At 39.2% G+C, this 13,417-nt stretch overlaps 2 long non-coding RNA genes across 3 annotated transcripts in view; both read left to right on the top strand.

Annotated features, from left to right (window-relative positions):
• Positions 1-13,417, top strand: part of LOC140754726 (uncharacterized) — a 188,230-nt gene that overhangs the window by 143,361 nt on the left and 31,452 nt on the right. The window lies entirely within an intron of this gene.
• LOC140754764 (uncharacterized) lies at positions 5,760-10,871 on the top strand. The gene is made up of 3 exons (XR_012103701.1): positions 5,760-6,151; positions 6,244-6,370; positions 6,707-10,871. It is a non-coding gene; the product is annotated as an uncharacterized LOC140754764 (long non-coding RNA).

Genomic DNA, 13,417 nt, shown 5'->3' with positions numbered 1-13,417 from the left:
TTGTTCACATTTTTTATTGAGAATCAATTGCAATATTTTTTTTAAAATTTTAAAACACTTCATTATCTTTGGCGATAATAATTTAACAAAGGAAATAAAAAACATGACAGTTGTCAGTAGTGTCTCCCTGCGAATATCTGCTATTGTTGTAAGAGAGTGTAAAATGTGGAAAAACGTGATTGTTTACATTGTTTCAGCGATTTGGACAGCGCCGCAGCACATAAACTCCCTCCCGGGTCCATCTCGAGGTGCGACAGCGGGCTGACATCGAGCTTAGACCACATCAATGGATCTTTGCATCACCGCCGACGATAGTCAGCAAAGTTACAAACAAATAAATAGAAGCATTTCGACGATTCCGCCTGAAGACCGAAGACAATCTCGCTATTTTAGTTTTTTTATGGTTCAGTGAGTCATGTAGAGAAAATATACGGCGAGAAAATAGTTATTTTCTAATTAAATTACTTTATCTATATTCTACTACTTCGCTTACGCTATTTACAGCTTACTCTACTCTCAATTCACCTACATATCTACTCGCATGCCATGCACTACATGGCATGCGGGAACTCAGTAGTATGGGGGTCGGGGATTCGAACCCTGAACACCCGCGTCACGTGCCACGAGTGTGCAGAAGCTGTCATCCCACCTACACCACTCAGCTCCGACAGCTACCTACGAACTCTTCTATAGCTTCTACCGGTCCACCCGAACTCGGCCGAGCGCGCCCGAAGTGTCATGAACATTTCCCATATGTTTTGAAATGTATAAAAATATTTTAAAATATTTTTGGACATAAATTTTCAATTTTATTATTTTTTGTTCACATTTTTTATTGAGAATCTATTGCAATATTTTTTTTTAAATTTTAAAACACTTCATTATCTTTGCCGATAATAATTTAACAAAGGAAATAAAAAACATGACAGTTGTCAGTAGTGTCTCCCTGCGAATATCTGCTATTGTTGTAAGAGAGTGTAAAATGTGGAAAAACGTGATTGTTTACATTGTTTCAGCGATTTGGACAGCGCCGCAGCACATAAACTCCCTCCCGGGTCCATCTCGAGGTGCGACAGCGGGCTGACATCGAGCTTAGACCACATCAATGGATCTTTGCATCACCGCCGACGATAGTCAGCAAAGTTACAAACAAATAAATAGAAGCATTTCGCCGATTCCGCCTGAAGACCGAAGACAATCTCGCTATTTTAGTTTTTTTATGGTTCAGTGAGTCATGTAGAGAAAATATACGGCGAGAAAATAGTTATTTTGTAAATTACTTTATCTATATTCTACTACTTCGCTTACCCTATTTACAGCTTACTCTACTCTCAATTCACCTACATATCTACTCGCATGCCATGCACTACATGGCATGCGAGTAGATATGTAGGTGAAGGTGCGACAGCGGGCTGACATCGAGCTTAGACCACATCAATGGATCTTTGCATCACCGCCGACGATAGTCAGCAAAGTTACAAACAAATAAATAGAAGCATTTCGCCGATTCCGCCTGAAGACCGAAAACAATCTCGCTATTTTAGTTTTTTTATGGTTCAGTGAGTCATGTAGAGAAAATATACGGCGAGAAAATAGTTATTTTCTAATTAAATTACTTTATCTATATTCTACTACTTCGCTTACCCTATTTACAGCTTACTCTACTCTCAATTCACCTACATATCTACTCGCATGCCATGCACTACACGGCATGCGGGAACTCAGTAGTATGGGGGTCGGGGATTCGAACCCTGAACACCCGCGTCACGTGCCACGAGTGTGCAGAAGCTGTCATCCCACCTACACCACTCAGCTCCGACAGCTACCTACGAACTCTTCTATAGCTTCTACCGGTCCACCCGAACTCGGCCGAGCGCGCCCGAAGTGTCATGAACATTTCCCATATGTTTTGAAATGTATAAAAATATTTTAAAATATTTTTGGACATAAATTTTCAATTTTATTATTTTTTGTTCACATTTTTTATTGAGAATCTATTGCAATATTTTTTTTTAAATTTTAAAACACTTCATTATCTTTGGCGATAATAATTTAACAAAGGAAATAAAAAACATGACAGTTGTCAGTAGTGTCTCCCTGCGAATATCTGCTATTGTTGTAAGAGAGTGTAAAATGTGGAAAACCGTGATTGTTTACATTGTTTCAGCGATTTGGACAGCGCCGCAGCACATAAACTCCCTCCCGGGTCCATCTCGAGGTGCGACAGCGGGCTGACATCGAGCTTAGACCACATCAATGGATCTTTGCATCACCGCCGACGATAGTCAGCAAAGTTACAAACAAATAAATAGAAGCATTTCGCCGATTCCAGCCGAAGATCGAAGACAATCTCGCTATTTTAGTTTTTTTATGGTTCGGTGAGTCATGTAGAGAAAATATACGGCGAGAAAATAGTTATTTTCTAATTAAATTACTTTATCTATATTCTACTACTTCGCTTACCCTATTTACAGCTTACTCTACTCTCAATTCACCTACATATCTACTCGCATGCCATGCACTACATGGCATGCGGGAACTCAGTAGTATGGGGGTCGGGGATTCGAACCCTGAACACCCGCGTCACGTGCCACGAGTGTGCAGAAGCTGTCATCCCACCTACACCACTCAGCTCCGACAGCTACCTACGAACTCTTCTATAGCTTCTACCGGTCCACCCGAACTCGGCCGAGCGCGCCCGAAGTGTCATGAACATTTCCCATATGTTTTGAAATGTATAAAAATATTTTAAAATATTTTTGGACATAAATTTTCAATTTTATTATTTTTTGTTCACATTTTTTATTGAGAATCTATTGCAATATTTTTTTTTAAATTTTAAAACACTTCATTATCTTTGGCGATAATAATTTTACAAAGGAAATAAAAAACATGACAGTTGTCAGTAGTGTCTCCCTGCGAATATCTGCTATTGTTGTAAGAGAGTGTAAAATGTGGAAAACCGTGATTGTTTACATTGTTTCAGCGATTTGGACAGCGCCGCAGCACATAAACTCCCTCCCGGGTCCATCTCGAGGTGCGACAGCGGGCTGACATCGAGCTTAGACCACATCAATGGATCTTTGCATCACCGCCGACGATAGTCAGCAAAGTTACAAACAAATAAATAGAAGCATTTCGCCGATTCCAGCCGAAGATCGAAGACAATCTCGCTATTTTAGTTTTTTTATGGTTCGGTGAGTCATGTAGAGAAAATATACGGCGAGAAAATAGTTATTTTCTAATTAAATTACTTTATCTATATTCTACTACTTCGCTTACCCTATTTACAGCTTACTCTACTCTCAATTCACCTACATATCTACTCGCATGCCATGCACTACATGGCATGCGGGAACTCAGTAGTATGGGGGTCGGGGATTCGAACCCTGAACACCCGCGTCACGTGCCACGAGTGTGCAGAAGCTGTCATCCCACCTACACCACTCAGCTCCGACAGCTACCTACGAACTCTTCTATAGCTTCTACCGGTCCACCCGAACTCGGCCGAGCGCGCCCGAAGTGTCATGAACATTTCCCATATGTTTTGAAATGTATAAAAATATTTTAAAATATTTTTGGACATAAATTTTCAATTTTATTATTTTTTGTTCACATTTTTTATTGAGAATCTATTGCAATATTTTTTTTTTTAATTTTAAAACACTTCATTATCTTTGGCGATAATAATTTTACAAAGGAAATAAAAAACATGACAGTTGTCAGTAGTGTCTCCCTGCGAATATCTGCTATTGTTGTAAGAGAGTGTAAAATGTGGAAAAACGTGATTGTTTACATTGTTTCAGCGATTTGGACAGCGCCGCAGCACATAAACTCCCTCCCGGGTCCATCTCGAGGTGCGACAGCGGGCTGACATCGAGCTTAGACCACATCAATGGATCTTTGCATCACCGCCGACGATAGTCAGCAAAGTTACAAACAAATAAATAGAAGCATTTCGCCGATTCCAGCCGAAGATCGAAGACAATCTCGCTATTTTAGTTTTTTTATGGTTCGGTGAGTCATGTAGAGAAAATATACGGCGAGAAAATAGTTATTTTCTAATTAAATTACTTTATCTATATTCTACTACTTCGCTTACCCTATTTACAGCTTACTCTACTCTCAATTCACCTACATATCTACTCGCATGCCATGCACTACATGGCATGCGGGAACTCAGTAGTATGGGGGTCGGGGATTCGAACCCTGAACACCCGCGTCACGTGCCACGAGTGTGCAGAAGCTGTCATCCCACCTACACCACTCAGCTCCGACAGCTACCTACGAACTCTTCTATAGCTTCTACCGGTCCACCCGAACTCGGCCGAGCGCGCCCGAAGTGTCATGAACATTTCCCATATGTTTTGAAATGTATAAAAATATTTTAAAATATTTTTGGACATAAATTTTCAATTTTATTATTTTTTGTTCACATTTTTTATTGAGAATCAATTGCAATATTTTTTTAAAAATTTTAAAACACTTCATTATCTTTGGCGATAATAATTTAACAAAGGAAATAAAAAACATGACAGTTGTCAGTAGTGTCTCCCTGCGAATATCTGCTATTGTTGTAAGAGAGTGTAAAATGTGGAAAAACGTGATTGTTTACATTGTTTCAGCGATTTGGACAGCGCCGCAGCACATAAACTCCCTCCCGGGTCCATCTCGAGGTGCGACAGCGGGCTGACATCGAGCTTAGACCACATCAATGGATCTTTGCATCACCGCCGACGATAGTCAGCAAAGTTACAAACAAATAAATAGAAGCATTTCGACGATTCCGCCTGAAGACCGAAGACAATCTCGCTATTTTAGTTTTTTTATGGTTCAGTGAGTCATGTAGAGAAAATATACGGCGAGAAAATAGTTATTTTCTAATTAAATTACTTTATCTATATTCTACTACTTCGCTTACGCTATTTACAGCTTACTCTACTCTCAATTCACCTACATATCTACTCGCATGCCATGCACTACATGGCATGCGGGAACTCAGTAGTATGGGGGTCGGGGATTCGAACCCTGAACACCCGCGTCACGTGCCACGAGTGTGCAGAAGCTGTCATCCCACCTACACCACTCAGCTCCGACAGCTACCTACGAACTCTTCTATAGCTTCTACCGGTCCACCCGAACTCGGCCGAGCGCGCCCGAAGTGTCATGAACATTTCCCATATGTTTTGAAATGTATAAAAATATTTTAAAATATTTTTGGACATAAATTTTCAATTTTATTATTTTTTGTTCACATTTTTTATTGAGAATCTATTGCAATATTTTTTTTTAAATTTTAAAACACTTCATTATCTTTGCCGATAATAATTTAACAAAGGAAATAAAAAACATGACAGTTGTCAGTAGTGTCTCCCTGCGAATATCTGCTATTGTTGTAAGAGAGTGTAAAATGTGGAAAAACGTGATTGTTTACATTGTTTCAGCGATTTGGACAGCGCCGCAGCACATAAACTCCCTCCCGGGTCCATCTCGAGGTGCGACAGCGGGCTGACATCGAGCTTAGACCACATCAATGGATCTTTGCATCACCGCCGACGATAGTCAGCAAAGTTACAAACAAATAAATAGAAGCATTTCGCCGATTCCGCCTGAAGACCGAAGACAATCTCGCTATTTTAGTTTTTTTATGGTTCAGTGAGTCATGTAGAGAAAATATACGGCGAGAAAATAGTTATTTTGTAAATTACTTTATCTATATTCTACTACTTCGCTTACCCTATTTAGAAAGAAAGAAAGAAAGAAAATACTTTATTCAAGCATATTGCAACACACAGTACAATTGCAAATAGACAAAATAATTAAAAAAAGCACGGTTATAAAACTAGTTACTAAAAATAAGACAATATGTATAAGTATATAAATAAGACAGAATCCTTATAAAAATGTAAGAGTAAAAAAAAATAACAATAATAAAAATACAATACATAACTAAACTTCTATGTGCTGCAACAAACGTGAAAGGGGACAAACTCAGCGAATGCCATGAGCAGGTAGACTGCGTCTTGGCTCTGATTTTCAGTTAGCCCCGTGGCGTAATGTTGATCGGACGGCTGTCCGCGTGCTTGCTAATGGTGCCGTATTAACACGATTTACTGTGTATTTCCGACACGTGAGACACTCAGGTATCGCGGTAAGTACCTCCATTTTATTTTTAACGGTAAATTTGTGTGTAACGAAAAATTATACAAGGCGTCATGGAACACTACCTATCATTATTTCCAGGAAACAAATCGAGCCAGATGTACTCGTACCTACAGTATCGACGATAACATGATGAGCTGCCAGTTCATACTAGTACCACGTCGAACATTGGAACCCTGCCTCCCTGTCTATGAGCCACAATCTATAGGTAAGTTAAAATATAAATTAGACTACGCTTTGAGATAATTATATTAAAAATTATATGGTCTCATTGTATTGTTCAATAATAGCCTACATAAGTAAACAATAATAACAAGTAGTATCCTCAATTAATTAATGAAATAAAAGTTCTAAAATGAAATGTAGGGAAATATGTATGAATGTATTGATATTTTATTTACGTGCATGTGTGTGTGAGTGAATATATAATGTTATTGTTCTTTACTGTACTTCTAATAGATAAGCCAAATAGTCAATATTATTTTATTTGTTCTTTAAGTAGTAAATTTTTAAGTTTATATTTAAAACTCCCTAATGATTTCAGGCTACGAAGAGGAGGAGGCAGGTTGTTCCAACACTTCGTGGCGCTGTACCTGAAGCTGCCCCTGAAAGCAGCTGAGCAATAGGACGGGTACCACAATTTATCCGGAGCTGATCGGGTTCCATCTTTTAAGTGATCTCTAGCCCACGCCAGCTTACTAAATAGATACAAAGGTTCTTTATTTTTTATAATACCAAAAATAAGTGTGGCAAGGTGTAATTGCCTGCGGAGGTCCATTTTTAATATGTTAGCGGTATTGATGTACGGAGTAACATGGCAGCGAGGTGGGATATTAAAACAAAAACGTGCGCAGGCATTCTGTACTCGTTGGATGACTTTTTTAGTACGTGCAAGAAGCCGTGGCCCAATGAGAGTATCCGCGTAATTGAACTTAGAAAGAACAAGGGCTTCACAAAGGTTAATGCGCAAGGTTACACTTAGGTAATTTCTTATGCGGTATAAAGTTTTTAGTCTATAATAGCAATTACGTACAATGTTTAAGTTATGCTTCTCGAATCTGAGGTGTTCATCGATGACCACCCCAAGGTTACGTGCCTCTGGCACTCTATCGATTGCTTCTCCATTTAAAATAATAGCCGGACTTTTTGCACTAATCTTGCGGACCTGGGTAGGTGTTCCCATAATCAAAAATTTTGTTTTTTTCGGATTTAGTATTAAAGCGTTCCGTTCTGACCACTGCGCAATACAATTCAGGTCAGAATTTAGATTCGCCACTGCAACATCAGTGTCACTCGGTTTAAATGATATATATATTTGTATGTCGTCTGCATACATATGAAATTTGCAGAACTTTATATTTTCTGTTATATCTGCACTATATAAAATGAAAAGGAGAGGACCCAATATAGAACCCTGAGGCACACCTTGATTGATATCCTTGGAAGATGAAAGATTTTCTGAACTATCACTACCTTTTCGAAGTTCGACCATCTGAGACCGATTCCTAAAATAGCTATCAAACCATTTTACGGTGTTAATGCTAATGCCATAAAACGCAAGCTTAGAAAGCAGTAATGAAATATTTAGTGTTTCAAAAGCACGTGAAAAATCTAATAAGGCCAAAATTGTACCATCGCCTTTGTCCTGCGCTGTCAAAATATCGTCCACTACCTCAATTAATGCTGTGGTGGTGCTATGCTTCTTCCTAAATCCAGACTGCCTGAGAGGTAGAATATTGTTCAACTCGAGGTAGCGGATTATTTGATTAGAAACAATACGTTCAATCACCTTCGACAGGCATGGAAGGATGCTGATGGGTCGTAAATCGGATAGGACAGCTGGATTGTTTATTTTTGGTATGGGCTTTACAAGAGCTCGCTTCCATGCGTCAGGGTAGACACTTGTTTCAAACGACTTGTTAATTATGCTTGTTATCGTAGCAAGGCAGTTAGGTAATGCCATTTTCAACATATCAAGTGATATGCCGTCACTCCCCACTGCGTTGGAACTTAGAGAATTCAAGACTTTAGCGACTTCAATTTCAGAGACAGCATTAAATTGGAATGTTTCCGACGAAAACCTGTTGAATTCAAAGGAGGTGAGTATTGATATAGTAACATCATTTATGCCAGGAACTTGCAGGAAGTGGTCATTAATCACATTCGGATCGTCAAAATGCGAAGGGAGATAGATATTATTGTCTTTTATTTGCACGTGCCGCTTAATATGTTTCCACATTATCTTAGGTTGTCCCAAATTCGAATTGATATAAAAATTAAAATATGCAGCTTTTTCATAATCAATAGCAGTACTTACAATGTTCTTAAGCTCTTTGTAGTAAGCTTTATGTGAGCTTAGCTTAGTTTTACGAGCTCTGACCTGCGCCTCATCTCTCGTTTTCATCATTTCCTTTATATTGTACGTGATCCAAGGGTAATTATTTTTATTTTTAATATAAGATTTTTTAATTGGTGCGTATTCATCAAAAATTTCCAAAATTATATTATTAAACGAATTGATCATGTCATTTACATTATTTAATGTCAATATATAATCCCAATTTATACAATTTAAATCTTCATTAAAACTATTCATATCTATACTTTTTAGTGATCTAAACGCAACCCACTTAGGTTTGCAATTTATTTTAGGGAAATCAATTACACACGTAACAAACGCGTGGCTACTTAGTTCTTTAATGTAGTCAACATTGACGCAAGATGCAGGCGCACTGACACAAACCAGGTCCAAAAGAGTTTCGCTGCTGTCCGTGTAATGCGTAGGTTCTAGTACTAATTGTGAAAGATTATTAGCGCTTAAAAATTCGGAGAGCATTTTAAAGTTGGCGTAATTTTTGTTCAAAAAGTCTATATTAAAATCTCCCGCTAGTACTATGTGATCAAACCGAGCAAAGGAACTAATGGAATCACTAAGGGCATCAAGAAATAATTGTACGCTTAGCCATGGCGGGCGATAAGCAGTGCCAACGAGTACAGATTTACCTCTAACTTTAATACTCAACCACATTTGCTCGACCGTAGGACATAATGGATGTTCCAGCGTTTGCGCATTTATGTCGTTTTTTAAATAAAATCCAACTCCTCCACCACGAGCTCGTACTTTCACCGGCCGGGGAATATGTCTAAGCCGATATCCCGGGACTGTAGGGGCACGGCCCTCCTCCCCTGCCCGAAGCCACGTCTCATTGATGGCCATTACATCGACTGAGTGCCGCATCATGGCTACTATAAATTCATCATGGTTAGTGCTTAAGGAGCCTGGATTAAGCAAACCTACTTTTAGTTTGTGTATCTTAATCATATTTGAAACAAAAAATATTATAAATTATGTCGCAGACGCCATAAATTAATATATTTGTATAAATAGCAATATAATGTAAACTTGAAAATCGGTGTATTAATTGAAGAAAGAGATAATTTATATATATGACAAGTTTAAAAATATCGACATACACGCCTACGGAATTAGTATAAAATGAACTTACTTTGCTTAGATGTAAGCAGTTTACCAGTGTTACGTTGCAGCACATATTACAGTTATAAGTGTAATCAGAGAAATAACAAATACCTAAGAATGTACCCAATCGTATTAATTCTAAGCTACAAGACATGTAATCAAGTAAACAAAAATACAACAATGAATACCTGACACAAGTTAACCACCACCAATTTAATAAAACACTTATAGATTCATTTATATTAATAAAATTCATGTAAAGTATAAACAAGTTTTCTTTAAGGCACTTATAGTAAAAATGCATACAAGATACAACAAAAAAAAGGAAATTCTTAATTTTTAATTCACAACCAACAAAGTAATAAAATAATACTAAAAGCATTATGTGCCGCCACAAACATGTTACAAACCAAAATTTTTATCTATATCACCATCCGTGCGAAAACGAAAACGAGGCGTATTGGAGTCCCTACGCGCATAAATGCATCCGTCGCGCGTCCACATGTAACGCCAACCTTTGCGCCGTCCCTCCTCCCGTACTTTGTAAAAAAGTTGTCTGTTCGTACGAGTGAGGCGTTCGTTGACATAGAATCTACGCGGTTCCGCACCAGCGATTAGTCCGGCCGTGTCGGCCCCGCGACGCACGCGCGCTGCTCTTAACAATTGATCCCGCACAGAACGCCGCGCGAGTCGCACGACTAAGGGTCGCGGTCTCAACTTCTCTGCACCTGAGACATTGTCGGGATATTTACGAACGCCTGCGCGCATCACGCTTACAACGTCGCGCTCCTCTAGAGAGACACCAATTTTCGTGGCCAATAGCGTTACAATGTTGAGGGGATTCTCGCCCTTAATTTCTTCTACACCGGCTATCTCGATGTCGGTTAAATATGATACTTGGTCGCGGTCATTAAGCTGGTTCTTAAGCTCGACGAGAGTTTCCTCCATCTTAGAGGCATCTGATAGGATATTGGTATCAGGTGCCCGCTGTTCCAACATCGTAACTCTCTTTTCGACATCACCAACCCTGTTGCTTAAATCTCCTATATTTCTATTAATTTTCAAAATTTCCTGGTGGAAAGAGGCCATCTCCTGTAATATAGTGGTAACCTGCTCACGGATAAATCTAATATCCTTTGCAAGATCATCCCCACAACGCCCTCTGTCCGCCGATTCAACAAGCGCATCCGTGAACTCCGTGTCCGTGCCACCAGTGCTGCCATCTGAGCTCGGATTATTTACAGCTTACTCTACTCTCAATTCACCTACATATCTACTCGCATGCCATGCACTACATGGCATGCGAGTAGATATGTAGGTGAAGGTGCGACAGCGGGCTGACATCGAGCTTAGACCACATCAATGGATCTTTGCATCACCGCCGACGATAGTCAGCAAAGTTACAAACAAATAAATAGAAGCATTTCGCCGATTCCGCCTGAAGACCGAAGACAATCTCGCTATTTTAGTTTTTTTATGGTTCAGTGAGTCATGTAGAGAAAATATACGGCGAGAAAATAGTTATTTTCTAATTAAATTACTTTATCTATATTCTACTACTTCGCTTACCCTATTTACAGCTTACTCTACTCTCAATTCACCTACATATCTACTCGCATGCCATGCACTACACGGCATGCGGGAACTCAGTAGTATGGGGGTCGGGGATTCGAACCCTGAACACCCGCGTCACGTGCCACGAGTGTGCAGAAGCTGTCATCCCACCTACACCACTCAGCTCCGACAGCTACCTACGAACTCTTCTATAGCTTCTACCGGTCCACCCGAACTCGGCCGAGCGCGCCCGAAGTGTCATGAACATTTCCCATATGTTTTGAAATGTATAAAAATATTTTAAAATATTTTTGGACATAAATTTTCAATTTTATTATTTTTTGTTCACATTTTTTATTGAGAATCTATTGCAATATTTTTTTTTAAATTTTAAAACACTTCATTATCTTTGGCGATAATAATTTTACAAAGGAAATAAAAAACATGACAGTTGTCAGTAGTGTCTCCCTGCGAATATCTGCTATTGTTGTAAGAGAGTGTAAAATGTGGAAAACCGTGATTGTTTACATTGTTTCAGCGATTTGGACAGCGCCGCAGCACATAAACTCCCTCCCGGGTCCATCTCGAGGTGCGACAGCGGGCTGACATCGAGCTTAGACCACATCAATGGATCTTTGCATCACCGCCGACGATAGTCAGCAAAGTTACAAACAAATAAATAGAAGCATTTCGCCGATTCCAGCCGAAGATCGAAGACAATCTCGCTATTTTAGTTTTTTTATGGTTCGGTGAGTCATGTAGAGAAAATATACGGCGAGAAAATAGTTATTTTCTAATTAAATTACTTTATCTATATTCTACTACTTCGCTTACCCTATTTACAGCTTACTCTACTCTCAATTCACCTACATATCTACTCGCATGCCATGCACTACATGGCATGCGGGAACTCAGTAGTATGGGGGTCGGGGATTCGAACCCTGAACACCCGCGTCACGTGCCACGAGTGTGCAGAAGCTGTCATCCCACCTACACCACTCAGCTCCGACAGCTACCTACGAACTCTTCTATAGCTTCTACCGGTCCACCCGAACTCGGCCGAGCGCGCCCGAAGTGTCATGAACATTTCCCATATGTTTTGAAATGTATAAAAATATTTTAAAATATTTTTGGACATAAATTTTCAATTTTATTATTTTTTGTTCACATTTTTTATTGAGAATCTATTGCAATATTTTTTTTTTAATTTTAAAACACTTCATTATCTTTGGCGATAATAATTTTACAAAGGAAATAAAAAACATGACAGTTGTCAGTAGTGTCTCCCTGCGAATATCTGCTATTGTTGTAAGAGAGTGTAAAATGTGGAAAACCGTGATTGTTTACATTGTTTCAGCGATTTGGACAGCGCCGCAGCACATAAACTCCCTCCCGGGTCCATCTCGAGGTGCGACAGCGGGCTGACATCGAGCTTAGACCACATCAATGGATCTTTGCATCACCGCCGACGATAGTCAGCAAAGTTACAAACAAATAAATAGAAGCATTTCGCCGATTCCAGCCGAAGATCGAAGACAATCTCGCTATTTTAGTTTTTTTATGGTTCGGTGAGTCATGTAGAGAAAATATACGGCGAGAAAATAGTTATTTTCTAATTAAATTACTTTATCTATATTCTACTACTTCGCTTACCCTATTTACAGCTTACTCTACTCTCAATTCACCTACATATCTACTCGCATGCCATGCACTACATGGCATGCGGGAACTCAGTAGTATGGGGGTCGGGGATTCGAACCCTGAACACCCGCGTCACGTGCCACGAGTGTGCAGAAGCTGTCATCCCACCTACACCACTCAGCTCCGACAGCTACCTACGAACTCTTCTATAGCTTCTACCGGTCCACCCGAACTCGGCCGAGCGCGCCCGAAGTGTCATGAACATTTCCCATATGTTTTGAAATGTATAAAAATATTTTAAAATATTTTTGGACATAAATTTTCAATTTTATTATTTTTTGTTCACATTTTTTATTGAGAATCTATTGCAATATTTTTTTTTTTAATTTTAAAACACTTCATTATCTTTGGCGATAATAATTTTACAAAGGAAATAAAAAACATGACAGTTGTCAGTAGTGTCTCCCTGCGAATATCTGCTATTGTTGTAAGAGAGTGTAAAATGTGGAAAAACGTGATTGTTTACATTGTTTCAGCGATTTGGACAGCGCCGCAGCACATAAACTCCCTCCCGGGTCCATC

The sequence above is a fragment of the Epargyreus clarus genome, unplaced genomic scaffold (genome assembly GCF_041222505.1).
Source record: "Epargyreus clarus isolate Ecla_fem2 unplaced genomic scaffold, WU_Ecla_fem_2.2 ptg000031l, whole genome shotgun sequence".
In the NCBI taxonomy this organism is placed as follows: Eukaryota; Metazoa; Arthropoda; class Insecta; order Lepidoptera; family Hesperiidae; genus Epargyreus; species Epargyreus clarus.
This window is presented reverse-complemented; position numbering and strand designations above follow the sequence as displayed.